This window comes from Lemur catta, chromosome 9 (genome assembly GCF_020740605.2).
Source record: "Lemur catta isolate mLemCat1 chromosome 9, mLemCat1.pri, whole genome shotgun sequence".
Lineage (NCBI taxonomy): Eukaryota > Metazoa > Chordata > Mammalia > Primates > Lemuridae > Lemur > Lemur catta.
In genome coordinates this window covers 60021890-60036081 of record NC_059136.1, presented here as the reverse complement: position 1 = coordinate 60036081, position 14192 = coordinate 60021890, and the positions used below count along the sequence as shown (strand labels likewise).

General features: G+C 42.4%; 1 long non-coding RNA gene and 1 other non-coding gene across 2 annotated transcripts; both read right to left on the bottom strand.

Annotated features, from left to right (window-relative positions):
* Window positions 1–233: 233 nt before the first annotated feature.
* On the bottom strand, window positions 234–13807 carry LOC123644573. Its single transcript, XR_006737178.1, has 3 exons — window positions 13786–13807; window positions 4582–4642; window positions 234–251 (listed from the first exon to the last, which is right to left on the bottom strand). It is a non-coding gene; the product is annotated as an uncharacterized LOC123644573 (long non-coding RNA).
* Window positions 12401–12507, bottom strand: LOC123645301. The gene has a single exon (XR_006737494.1). It is a non-coding gene; the product is annotated as a U6 spliceosomal RNA (small nuclear RNA).
* Window positions 13808–14192: the final 385 nt, after the last annotated feature.

Genomic DNA, 14192 nt, shown 5'->3' with positions numbered 1-14192 from the left:
ACTTTGGGAGCTGAGGTGGGAGGATTGCTTGAGCCCAGGAGTTTGAGACAAGCCTGAGCAAGAGCAAGACCCCATCGCTACAAAAAAGAAAAAAAAATGGAAAGAAAAATTAGTCGGGCCTTGTGACGCTCACCTGTAGTTCCAGCTACTGAGAAGGCTCTGAGGCAGGAGGATTGCTTGAGCCCAAGAGTTTGAGGTTGCTGTGAGACATGATGATGCTGCTGCACTCTAGCCCAGGTGACAGTGAGATCCTGTCTCAAAAAAAAAAAAAATCATAGTAATAAATGTTATATTTGCCATGGCACGAGAGGAAGAAGTTTGCTTGTCCCCCTCTTCCATATACTTGCTTGTCCTCTAAGTAGGTGTGACCACTAAATCTACAAAAGGAAGAAGGGATTTCCTCTAGTTGTTCGCAGTGGCTGGAAGGACCACACAAGTGGGTTGTAGGCCAGAGGAGGAGGGATTGGAGAGATGTTGATGAGAGGATACAAACTTTCAAACAGGAGAAATAAGTTCAAGAAATCTATTGTACCACATGGTTACTATACTTAATAGCAATATATTTTATTCTTGAAAGTTACTAGAGTAGATTTTAAATGTTCTCACCACAAAAAAATAAGTATGTGAGGTAATGCATATGTTAATTAGCCCAATTTAGCCATTTCCCAATGCATACTTATTTCAAAACAACATGTTAAATGTGATGAAAATATATATATAAGTTTTATGACAATTCAAAAAAAACCTTTCTGTTGAGATCATTGTAAATTTATATGCAGTTGTAAGAAATAACATAGAACCCTTCATCCAGTTTCCCCCAATGGGGGGGAAAATTATAGTATAATTTGTATTACAAAATTATAGTATAATATCAAAATGAGGAAATTGGCATGGATACCATCCACTGTTGCATTTAGATTTCATCAGTTTTAGATGCAGTTCTATGTACATCTAATCTGTGATGCACATCTGATTAGATGCACTAATACTGTGTGATTCTATCACATGTGGATTCATGTAGTCAGCACCACAAGGGTGCCTTGTGCTACGCTTCTATAACTGTACCCACATTCCCTGACCCCACCCCTGTCCCTAACCCATGGCAACCTGTAATCAGTTCTCTATAATGTTGCCATTTCAAGATTGTCATATAGGCCCAGCTCGGTAGCTCACGCCTGTAATCCTAGCGCTCCGGGACGCCAAGGCAGGTGGATCACTCGAGGTCAGGAGTTCGATACCAGCCTGAGCAAGAGTGAGACCCCGTCTCTACTACCAAAATTGAAAGAAATTAGCTGGACAACTAAAAATATATAGAAAAAATTAGCCAGGCATGGTGACACATGCCTGTAGTCCCAGCTACTCAGGAGGCTGAGGCAGTAGGATTGCTTGAGCCCAGGAGTCTGAGGTTGCTGTGAGCAAGGCTGACGCCACGGCACTCTACTACCCTGGGCAACAGAGTGAGACTCTGTCTCAAAAAAAAAAAAAAAAAAAGATTGTTATATAAATGAAATCAGGGCCACAGACAGCAGCTCACACCTGTAAACCTAGCACTTTGGGAAGCTAAGGTGGAAGGATCACCTGAGGCCAGGAGTTTGAGACCAGCCTAGGTGAGATAATGAGACTCCATTTCTACAAAAAAATAGAAAAATTAGCTTGTCGTAGTGGTGTACACCTGCAGTCCCAGCTACTCAGGAGGCTGAGGCAGGAGTATTGCTTAAGCCCAGGAGTTTGAGGTTGCAGTGAGCTGTTATGATGCTGCTGTACTCCAGCCTCAGCAACAGAGTGAGATCCTGTCTCTAAATAAATAAATAAATGGAATCATACAGTGCATACCTTGGGGACTGGCATTTTTCACTGTACGTAATTCTCTTGAGAAGAATTCAAATTGTTGTATGTATCAATAGTTCCCTAATTTTTTTTTTCTTTTGTCTGATGTGGTAAGTAAAGATGCACCACGTTTGTTTAACCATTTATTCATTGCAGGACATTTGGATGATTTCCAGGTTTGGGCTATTATGAATAAAGCTGCAATGAATATTCGTGTACATATTTTTGTATGAACAGAAGTTTTCATTAATCTGGGATAAATACCTGGAAATGCAATTGTTGTGTTGTATGGTCATTGCTCATTCAGTTTTATGAGAAACTACTAAACTATTTTTCAGAGTGGCTGTATCATTTTACACTTCCCAAGAGCAAAGCTTTTAAAATAAGGCCAATTTGAAAATAAGCCCAATTCCTATTAAAAAATCAGGTGTTTATTAAAATAAATTTGCTTTAGACCAAGGTCAAGCTCTGGCCTCCACGGTAGAATCTGCTGCTTCATAAACAGATCATAAACTGCACTTGGGGACAGTTGATTTGGTTTGTTATCGCCTGCAGCTTGAGCATGTCAGAAAGAATGAAGTGATCATAAAGTTCTGAACAGTCATTTCCTCAGGCATCCTATGAGTAGCTGATAAAAGCGTAGTGAGGCCAGTGAGTTCTGCCTGATGGTGATCGTTAGGGAGACATTTTGAAAAGTAACAAAGATATTTTTCATGGTGAAATGTTAAGTGCTGTTGAATTTTCAAAATTATAAACCCCAAATCCTTTAAAACAGCCTTGATTAAAATCAGTGTGAAGCCAGAGAACACAAGGTTCTAACAGCAATATCTTTGAGAAATTGACTATCTTTGAGTTGTGACTTTGGGAAGAGAATGTACTGACCCAGCCATTGCCTTTTGTGATACAGGTGAGGGCAAAGCCCTGGAGAATATTGCAAGTCAGTTACCTTGAAGACACCAACAATATAAACCATAAGCAGTTTGGGGTAAAAGTCCTTTTTGAAAAAAGTATATATACTGTGTATGTTATCACCATAAATGTAAGTACCTTGTTCCTAAAAAGCTCTCATTCTGAGAACTTTAACTCCAGTGGTTAAATGTGACAGCCTTTAACTTGGAATCTGTTATTATGTAATAAAACAAACATCCAGCCATAATGTGTGTGTGGTGTCCAAAATATTTAATCACATAAGTATTGATTTATGTGATTAAATAATGAAAAAAATACTATTTTCAGCCAGGTTATCCTGTTTCATAAAGCACAAAAGTGAAGATAATGGAGGCTGGGCACGGTGGCTCATGCCTGTAATCTGAGCACTTTGGGAGGCTGAGGCAGGAGGATTGCTGGAGCCCAGGAGTTTGAGGTTGCCGTGAGCTATGATAATGCCACTGCACTCTAGCCCGGGTGACAGAGTGGAAAAAAAAAGATAATGAGACTTAAACACATCTGACCAAACCCTGATCTATGAAGGTGCTAGGTTCTGAATGATCATCACAAGGCAATTACTTCTTAATCTTCCCCACAGTAGGAAAGAACTCTCCTCCACTCATCACCTCTGGTCACCTGAGAATGGGGACTGGGCACAGGACAGACGCAGTCTGATCATATACCCCAGCCCCTGTTATCTCAGGGCAGGTCATGGCTGGCTTTCACTTATTTGTTGGGGAAAATTGGGCTAACTAATTGCATGTTTGTAATAGGAAATTCAGTTTTCCAATATTTAACCCACTTTCTGTGACTTCACCCATTCCTGTAAAAGTTAACTGAAGCAGTATAGAAACTGCTCAGGTCTTGGTGTTAGGACAAACACACCAGATTTCCTCCATGTGTCAATATTGAAATATGCAAAATAAAGGATGACTATAGCAGAAGTGTTTTTAAAACACGGTTCAGAATTTAGGCTTTTTCCCTAATAGTACAGCGCGTGTGATTGTTCTTACAACAAAAGAGCCATTGGTGAAATGTCCTTACTGATGGTGGGATGGGTAATGGGTTGATTCCACATCCATGAACCTCAGATATTTTTAATGAATAGCTATCATGTATGGAACATCTATTCTATAGCAGGTGTTTTATGTGTGTTATCTTGGATGGTCACAAAAGCTCAGGAAGTTAAGATTTAGTCTTATTTCATAGTCCCAAATCACAAAGAGGCTGTGCAGCGGGGAAGCAGCAAGGAATAGAACCAAGGTCCCAGTTGTCTTTCTTTTTTTTTTGTTTGTTTTGAGACAGAATCTCCCTTTGTTGCCCGGGCTAGAGTGCTGTGGCGTCAACCTCAAACTCCTGGGCTCAAGCAATCCTACTGCCTCAGCCTCTGAAGTAGCTGGGACTACAGGCGAGAGCCACCACGCCAGGCTAATTTTTTGTTTCTATTTTTAGTTGACTGGCTAATTTTTCTTTTCTGTTTTTAGTAGAAATGGGGTCTTGCTTTTGCATAGGCTGGTCTCGAATTCCTGACCTCAACCGATCCTCCCGCCTCAGCCTCCCAGAGTGTTAGGATTATAGGTGTTAGTCCCTACACCCAGCCCGGGAGTTCTTATTACTTGTCTCAAAACCGTGTTCCAGAGTCAAAGTTTAAGAATTCTGGCAAATTCTTTCCTCTGTCTCATGACTTTAACATTCACATCAGAATATTAGAGTTTCAGAGAAGTCCTGTATTAAAGAAAAGTATTTATTCCATTTAGTTGTTTCTAAACATATTTGGATTTGGAACTATTTTTGTAAGGGATGCCCAGGAACATCCTGGAAACTTACTGTAATTGATGTGGAGTGGAAGTCTTCTCACTGCCTGGGAACCGACCACTGAGGCCTCCAGCTGAGGACAAAGAGGGCATTAAGTACCCCAGGTTCTGAAGGGAATTGCCATCCCAGGGACATCATCCTGGTCTAAGTCCCCCCATCTGGTCAATCCCCAACCCCCACTCAAAAAGACTGGGTTGGGGAGTGTTGGCGTAGAGCAGCACACTGTGGCTTGTCCCTCCCCTTTGTGAGGGGGAGGGAGGAAGTGTGCTTCACCACCAGCCTGCCAAATGAGCAGCTGCCCCAAGAGAAACTCTTCTGAAGATCCGGGGGCCTGCACAAGGGTTCTCCACACAGAGGCCGTTGACACAGTCCAGTGAGCAATGACAGAGAAGCAGAGAAAAGCCTGTATCAGGATTCTCCAGAGAAACAGAACCACTAGGATGCATATATATACATTTATGTATGAAAGAGAGATTTATTTTAAGGAATTGGCTCACGATTGTGGGGGCTGGCAAGTCTGAAATCTGCTAGGCAGGCCAGCAGGCTGGAAATTCTGCAGGCGTCAGTGTTGCAGCGTTGAGTCAGGAGGCCGTCTGGAGGCAGAATTCCTTCCTCCTCCAGGGACCTCAGTCTTATAAGGCTATCACCTGCCTGGATGAGGTCCACCCACACTGAAGAGAGTAATCAGCTTCACTCAAATTCTACTGACTTAAATGTTAGTTATATCTAAAAATATACCTTCCCAGCAATACCTAGACTGGTGTGTGGCCAAACAACTGAGCACCACAGCCTAGCCAAGCTGACACATAAATAGCCACTACAACCTCCAAGAGAGAAAACTCTCCAGTTAGAAAAGAGGCCGGGCATGGTGGCTCACGCCTGTAATCCTAGCACTTTGGGAGGCTGAGGCAGGAGGATCCCTTGAGCCCAAGAGTTCAAGCCCAGCCTGGGCAATATAGCAAGTTCTCATCTCTACAAAAAATAAAAAATTAGGCAAGTGGGGTGGCACATTCCTCAGCCTCCCAGCTACTCGGGAGGCTGAGGCAGAAGGACTGCTTGAGCCCAGGAGTTTGAGGTTGCAGTGAACTATGATTGTTCCACTGCACTCTAGCTTGGGCAAAAAAGACTCTCCCACTTTGCTGTATGAACACAGAGAAACTGGAGTACAGGAGAAAGGGAGTCCCCAATGTAGATCCAGAGGCAACCCCCCTACACAAACACACACACTCAAGATGGCAGAGGGAGAGAAATGGAAGCACAGAGCAAGCCCCAGCCATCTGCAAATCTCTAAACCACGAGTGCCCAGCCAATGCTGGACAGCACAAGGGACGAGTTTTATATTGGAGCTATAAACTGGACTAGACATTTTTTTTTTCTTTAAAGAGCCAGGCATTGATCTGTTGCCTAGGCTAGAATGCAGCGGTGCAATCATAGCTCACTGTAGCTTCCAGCGCCTGGGCTCAAGAGATCCTCCTGCCTCAGTCTCCCGAGTAGCTGGGACTACAAGCATGCACCACCATGCCCAGCTAATTTTTTATTTTTTATATTTTGCAGAGAAGGGGGTCTCAGTATGTTGCCCAGGTGGGTCTCAAACTCCTGGCTTCCCAAAGTGCTGGGATTATAGGCATGAACTACCATATCGGGCAGGACTGGACTTTTAATTACTGAAAATGATGGAATATTCTAGTGGCATCTCTAAGGGATAGAAAACAAGGATTCAACAGAAAATGAATGATGGTATTGATGGAGAAAAATAAACCATTTGTGTTTAGACCCTACCACACTGATATTAATAAATAAAAACAGCTGGGTCTTGTTATACCCCATTGCATTGACACTAATAAACTGGTAATATATTGCATGAGAGACCCTCAATTTGGAACAGCCTGCTTTAATTCATTTCTATCAATATTACCATAAGAAAGGCAGAGAAATTTTTTTTAAATGTGTGAATGATTAAAAAATACAAAAATATTTTTATTCCTATAATGACTTGAAAGTGAACTTATTTTCTCAGATATCAGGCTTAGGGAAATATGTCTTTGAAAAATCTGTACAGAAATCATGATGGTAGCTGAGGACTTTCATGCCACACCAGCCCTTAGTGCTGAGAACATGGGACCATGAGAGATAACATCACAGGATGCTGTGTGGCTCAGCAGACTCTGAAAACCTTTTCTGCATAAATTTCTACAATATCCAGAGTACAAAGGAAAATAGTACAGAGTGTTACAAAGATACATTCCCGGAAAGGGAATTAGAATTTACATTCAACATTTATTAGCCAATTGTTCATTTCTTTCGAGCTATAAAACTTAAAAGGGAAGAATGACCAAGTGACGTTTTAAAAGAGGAAATTGGGATGATAATGAGGACATTTAAAATCTCCCACTCTGTCCTTCTTGTTTCAAACAGTGGCTCAATTGAGATTTATTGAATACTTACTGTAAAAAGCACAAAATTAAAACCCCTCTGAAGTAAAGGGAAGGTGAACCCCCCAAGGCTTAGATCTGCTGCCAGGATTTTATTCTAAACATAGTATTGTATAAAAGACCCTCTGTCAAGCTTATCACTGTATCTCTGGCATCCATAACTAGCCTGATGGAGGTACCAAAAAATACTTATTCAGTGACTACATAAATAGATGGATCCACGTCAAATGTGTTGCTCATTTTATAAAGAAATTGTGCTTGACCTAACATGTCATGTGTCACCTCCATGCCTAAATTAGGAATCAAAAAGCTACTCTTGGCCAAGTACAGTGGCTCACGCCTGTAGTCCCAGCATTTTGGGAGGCCAAGGTGGGAGGATCACTTGAGGCCAGGAGTTCGAGACCAGCCTGGGCAACATAGCAAAATTCTGTCTCTACAAAAAATACAAAAACTATTTTGAGTGTGGAGGACAGATCTGTTGTCCCAGCTACTTGGGAGGCTGAGGCAGGAGGATGGATTTTGAGCCCAGGAGTTGTAGGCTGCAGCATGAGCTAACACTGCAAAGCTGCCAAACCACCCTGGACCCTCTGTCGGCACGTTCATTTTACATGAGAGAGAAATTCACTTTCTGTCTTAAGCCACATTCATCACAGCTCTGTTATGAGTAGCCAAAAATTATCCTAAGGGAACCTAGCACCTAAGTCAAACAGGGTAAGTCAGAGGAGACTTGCTAAAGGATGTCACATCAAAGGAGAGACCCTGGCAAACAAATCAAAGAGGTAGAGAAGAGTGTTCCAGTTAAGGGACCAGCCTGAGGTGCAGGAGGCCTGGGGACAGGAAGTGTGCCTAGACATGGGCTGGAATTCACTGTGCAGCTTGCAGTGCAGCAGGCTGGGGGGAGTCAGGTGGGGGAGGAGGAAGATGATGAGCAATGAAACCCAGAAGTCTACAAGGTTTTGCTGTACAGCAAAATGTCTTATGGGAAAGGCAATGGTTTATAGTCAGGTAGCTAAGTATATTAACCACAGCTGAGAAGAAATGCTTGAAATAAGATTGGACTAAGACTTCAAAATAGGCCTGGTGCGGTGGCTCATGCCTGTCTGTAATCCTAGCACTTTAGGAGGCTGAAGTGGCAGGATCGCTCAAAGTCAGGAGCTCAAGACTAGTCTGAGCAAGAGCGAGGCCCCGTCTCTACTAAAAATAGAAAGAAATTAGCCGGACAACTAAAAATATATAGAGAAAAAATTAGCCAGGCATGGTGGCAAATGCCTGTAGTCCTACCTACTCAGGAGACTGAGGCAAGAGGATCGCTTGAGCCCAGGACTTTGAGGTTGCAATGAGCTAGGCTGATGCCACGGCACTCTAGCCCAGGCAACAGAGAGAGATTCTGTCTCAAAAAAAAAAAAAAAAGACTTCAAGATAAACTGTTTTGGAATTGTTGCTAGAAATGAAAAAGATGAGGAAATGGGTAACTGATGTAATAGGAAATGGGTGATATTTAGGAATTTTATTTATTTATTTTTTTTTGAGACAGAGTCTCGCTCTGTTGCCCGGGCTAGAGTGAGTGCCGTGGCGTCAGCCTAGCTCACAGCAACCTCAAACTCCTGGGCTTAAGCAATCCTACTGCCTCAGCCTCCCGAGTAGCTGGGACTACAGGCATGTGTCACCATGCCCGGCTAATTTTTTGTATATATATTTTTAGTTGTCCAGATAATTTTTATTTCTATTTTTAGTAGAGACGGGGTCTCGCTCAGGCTGGTCTCGAACTCTTGACCTCGAGCGATCCACCCGCCTCGGCCTCCCAGAGTGCTAAGATTACAGGCGTGAGCCACCGCGCCCGGCCAGGAATTTTATTTCAATCATCACTCAGTTGGTCAAACTTTAAGTGTTGTTTTGGAGGGAACTCAGTATGAAAGGTGCTAGCTTTTTTTTTTTTTTTTCTGAGACAGAGTCTTGCTCTCTCTCCTCTCCTACGCTAGAGTGCAGTGGTGTCATCACAGCTCACTGCAACTTCAAACTCCTGAGATCTTCCCAGCTAAGCAAGGAGTTAGGACTACAATCACACCACCACACCAGGCTAATTTTTGTTAGGTTTTTTTTCTTTTTTTTTTTTTTTTGTAGAGACAGGGTCTTGCTGTTGCTCAGGCTGCTCTGCAACTCTTGGCCTCAAGCGATTCTCCTGCCTCAGCCTTCCAAAGTGCTAGGATTACAGGCGTGAGCCACCGCACCCAGCCTAGGTACTAATTTGATTTTAATCATCTCAGCAACAGCTACCCAATATATCCCTTCCAAGTGTTACCATTCTGAAATCACACAATGAATGAATTACCAACTATCTGTCTAAAACCTATTATGCTCCGTCAACAGGAATTTCTAAACTTTTAGAGTTTTTCTTTGTCATGAAAGAGATAAAGTAGATCTTTGTAAGGGGGCTGTTTATGGGCTGGGCCTGGAAGGGGCATACATCACTTTCACACAGATTGCAGGCACATGGCCTCATTTAACCACAAGGCAACCTGGGAAATGTGGTCTACCCATGTATGCAAAGGGAAAGGGAAGTGGTTTGGCGAATTCCTATTCAATCTGCATCCAATAGAACACCTGACACATGCGAAGTAGTTCATAACTGTTTGTTGAATGCTTGCCTGGTCTCAGGTTCTAGGGCCAAGTGCTAGAGCTGGAATTCCAATATCTTCCCACATCACCATGCTGTCTGTTCTTCTGCCAACCTGCACATGTAACACCCACCTGCTTAAGCAATTAGAGGAAGAGGGAGCTTAATAAACTTCTAAACCATGCAGAATCAATTAGAGAGTACTACGGGCTATACTTAGCTGCTAATCCTATCAGGAAGGCAAGATGCAGAAGCCAGATCCAGAGCACTCTGAACCCTACCGAGAATCCAGTTGCAAAAGGAGAGGGGAAGGGGCAATGCTGGCAAAGCCAGAGGGGGAGAAAAACACAATTAATGGGGACATTTCTCCTCCATTTCAAAAGACTGGGTTCCCATATGAATTTTCAAACTAGAGTTGATTTAAACTTGGATCAACAATGTTGATCTGGGGAAAACAAAATTAATTTTGGTGACCTGTTTTTGAATGAAAGCAGGTTTTCTCCTCTTTAAAGCTACATTTTTTCCACGCTTTCCATACTGTGTGTGCTCTTTGGAAGGAAGTCACTAAAAGCAGTCCATGCATAAGGAGTGGGGAGTTGTGCTCCACCTCCTCAAGGGCAAAATATCTACATAAATTATTTGGGATTTTTCTGTATGGGGAATTTGTCTCTTCTCCCTCATTTATTTATTCAATCATTAATTTATATCGGTACAGACTCCTGGATGTTAGCACAGTTCTTTTATTTGGGGGGGGGGTGGACAGGATCTCACTCCGTCACCCGGGCTGGAGTGCAGTGGCGTCATCATAGCTCACTGCAGCCTGGCTCTCCTGGGCTCCAGCAATCCTCCTGCCTCAGCCTCCCAAGTAGCTGGGATTACAGGCACATGCCACCATGCCCAGCGAATTTTTGTATTTTTTTGTAGATATAGGGTCTCTCTATGTTGCCCAGGCTGGTCTTGAACTTCAGGCCTCAAGCAATTCTCCCACCTCGGCCTCCCAAAGTACTGGGATTATAGGTGAGGACCACTGTGCCCAGCCAAGGGTAGATTTGTGATTCTGCCCAGCCTCAGTTCATTTTTTAAAAATGTAAATTTTTTCCCCATTAGGGAAAACAAGAAAAGGCTATCAACCGTTTTCACATCTCAGGAATGTATTAAATCCTCTGTGTAGCAAGGGACTTGTTGCAGGTAAAGAGGAATTATTGCGTGTAATCTAAAATGGTTGCTGGCTGGGAGCTCATGCCAGTAATGCCAGCACTTTGGGAGGCCAAGGTGGGAGGATCACTTGAAGCCAGGAGTTGGAGGCTGCAGTGAGCTATAATTGCACCACTACACTCCAGCCTGGGCAACAGAGTAAGGCCCTGTCTCAAAAAAAAAAAAAAAAAAAGGAAGGTTGACTAAATCAAAATACCTTTGGGATTTGTTTAATCTAATCCTTCATTTCTAGAAGAAAACAAAATTTAAATGCCTTCTCTGTTCTTGGTTGTTTTTTTTTCTTTTTTTTTTTAGACAAGAGTCTCACTCTGTTGCCCATGCTAGAGTGCCATGGCGTCAGCTTAGCTCACAGCAACCTCAAACTCCTGGGCCCAAGTGATCCTCCTGCCTCAGTCTCCCGAGAGTAGCTGGGACTACAGGCATGCGCCACCATGCCCGACTAATTTTTTCTATATATGTTTTTAGTTGTCCATATAATTTCTTTTTATTTTTTTAGTAGAGACGGGGTCTCGCTCTTGCTCAGGCTGGTCTTGAAGTCCTGAACTCAAACCATCTGCCCGCCTCGGCCTCCCAGAGTGCTAGGACTCAGTTCAGTTTTGAAGGAAACAAATTAAGAAACTTGTAAGAAGCTAGAGCAATATGATCAAAGTTCAAAAGTTGGGTGTAATTAAATTTTTTTTAAACTCTGAGAACAGAAACTCTGTTGTGTCAACTTGTGGACATTTTAGTTTCACATACATTTTCAGGAACACATTATGTAGAGGCTAGGCACATTTAGCTGACGTTTTTAGTTAGTGCATTATACATGTGTCTTATTTCCTCAGACTGTGAGGAAACAATTTGAAGATCTAAACGGTAGCGTGGAGAACAGAATACATTCAAACTGTATTGGGACCAGGTTGGATCCGAATTCTGAATCCCAGCCCTGACGCTGCCTGGTAACAGGATACTAGGCAAGTGACTTAAAGTCTTCGAGTCTCAGTTTTCTCATCTGAAAAATGGGGATTTTAACTCCTAGCTCACAGGTGATTTGTTGTACCTTACCTAATCTATGTATAATCACTCCCAGGTGCTATGTAATGTCAATTTTGTTCAAATCTATCATTTACTACACTTACTATGTACTGGGCACATAACATGTTTTACCCTGTAATCCTCTCAACAATCACAAAGATTATCATTCCCATTTTACAAAATTCAGAGAGATTAAGTGATTCTCCCAAAGACATAATCATTGGCAAATTATGTCTTGTACTCATGCCTTTTTTTTCCCATGTAAACTGGTCATTTATTAGCATTTGTACAGTTTGACATAGCAGGTTTCCAATAAATATGCTGAGTTGCATGGAGGTGACAGCACAGTCTCCCTTCTTCCACTTGTTCTTGCAGTCCCACTTGGCAGAGATGCCCTGGATGGGGCTGACCTTCATGTCGAGCATCCTCTTGGTCTGCTTGGCCACCCAGTCATCCTCAAAGGAGTGCAGGATGGGGCCATACACGTAGCGCTTCTCCCAGCTGACAGTGAGCGCAGTGAAGCCGATGAAGAACATGGCCATGCCCACAATCATCTAAAAATATGGAAAGCTTCACAAATTTGCGTGTCATCCTTGCTCGGGGGCCATGCTAATCTTCTCTATATCATTCCGGTTTTAGTATATGTGCTGCCCAAGTGAGCACAACTCATGCCTTCTTATAACAAAATTCTACATACTGAGAAAGGGGAGGTTAACTGGTCTTCCTGCTTCATGACCTAAGGCGTTGTAAGATTCTGATTTTCTAGATCATCAGAGAAGATAAACTGTGCTTGATATTTCAGGGTTAGTGTTGCCTTCCCTAGATCGTGTGCCTGTTTGCTCTCAAATCCATTCCCCTTCCTTCTCCTGCCTTTTTTTAAAAATTGTGGTAAAATACATATGTAACATAATATTTACCCTTTTAACCATTTTGAGTGTACAATTCAGTGGCATTAAGTACCTGCAAATGTTTTATAATCATTACTATTATCCATTTGCAGAACTGTTTCATCATCCCAAACAGAAACTCTGTACTGATTAAATGATACCTTCCTATCTCCTTCTTCCCCTCAGCCTCTGGTAGCTTCTATTCTGTTTCTATGAATTTGCCTACTGTAGGTATCTCATATAAGCAGAATAATATATTGGCCTGACTTACTTAGCATGTGAACTTAAATAAAATTTTAGGCTCACTGCCCCCCCACCCCCAGACCCAGCCACCTGCTGACTGAATGGACCCCCTTGTGGCCAAAGGAACATCATAAAACTAAATTGCCTACCAGGAGGAGGGAGGTCAGACATGCCTCATCATGCCCCCCTCCCTTCTTGGGGACATCCTTTGTAACCCATTAACAGGCCTAAGGGTATGCAAGACAAACCTACAGGTCCTCAATTTACACAAGTCTACCTCTGGTGGCTTGTCTCCAATAAACAGCAACTATATTAAAACATTCCAAGCCTTTAGACAAAGCTTCATGTCTTTAACCAATTACAAGCCAAAGAATCTTTAAACCCACCTATAACCTGCAAGCCCCCCCCTGCCCCGCCCCGCCCCGCTTTGAGATGGCCCACCTTTTTGGGCCAAACCAATGTATGAGTCCCACGTATTGATTTATGACTTTACCTGTAACCCCTGTCTCCCTGAAATGTACAAAACCAAATTGGAACGCAACCACAGCGAGTCCACTTGCTCAAGGCCTCTTGGACGTGGCTCTGGGTCATGATCCTCAAATTTGGCTCAGAATAAATCTCTTTAAAATTATTTTACAGAGTTTGGTTTCTTTCTCGTTGACAAGCATAATGTTTTCCAGGTTCATCCATGTTGTAGCATGTATCTGAATTTCATTCCTTAATTTTTTTTATTATGGTAAAACACACATAACAAAATTTACCATGTTAATCACTTTTAAGTATATAGTCCAGTAGTGTTAAGTATACTCACATTGTTGTGAAGTGGGTCTCCAGAATTTTTGTCTTGCAAATCTGAAACTCTATATCCAGTTGCCTCCTTAGCACAGCAGCAAGGCACCAGTCTCATAATCTGAAGGTTCTTAAACTCTCTTTCCATTAAACAATAAATCCCTATTTCCCACCTCTCCTTGTCTCTGGCAACCACCCTTCTATTAATACTTTCTGTTTCTTTGAGTTTGACTACTCTCAGTACCTCATATAAGTGGGGTCACACAATGTTTGTCTTTTTGTGACTGATGTCTTTCACTTAGCATAAAGTTTATCAAAGTTTATCCATGTTGTAGCATGTGTCAGAATTTCCTTTCTTTTCAAGGCTGAGTAATATCCCATTGTATGTATTAATATATCTCACATTGATTTATCCACACATTCATCAAA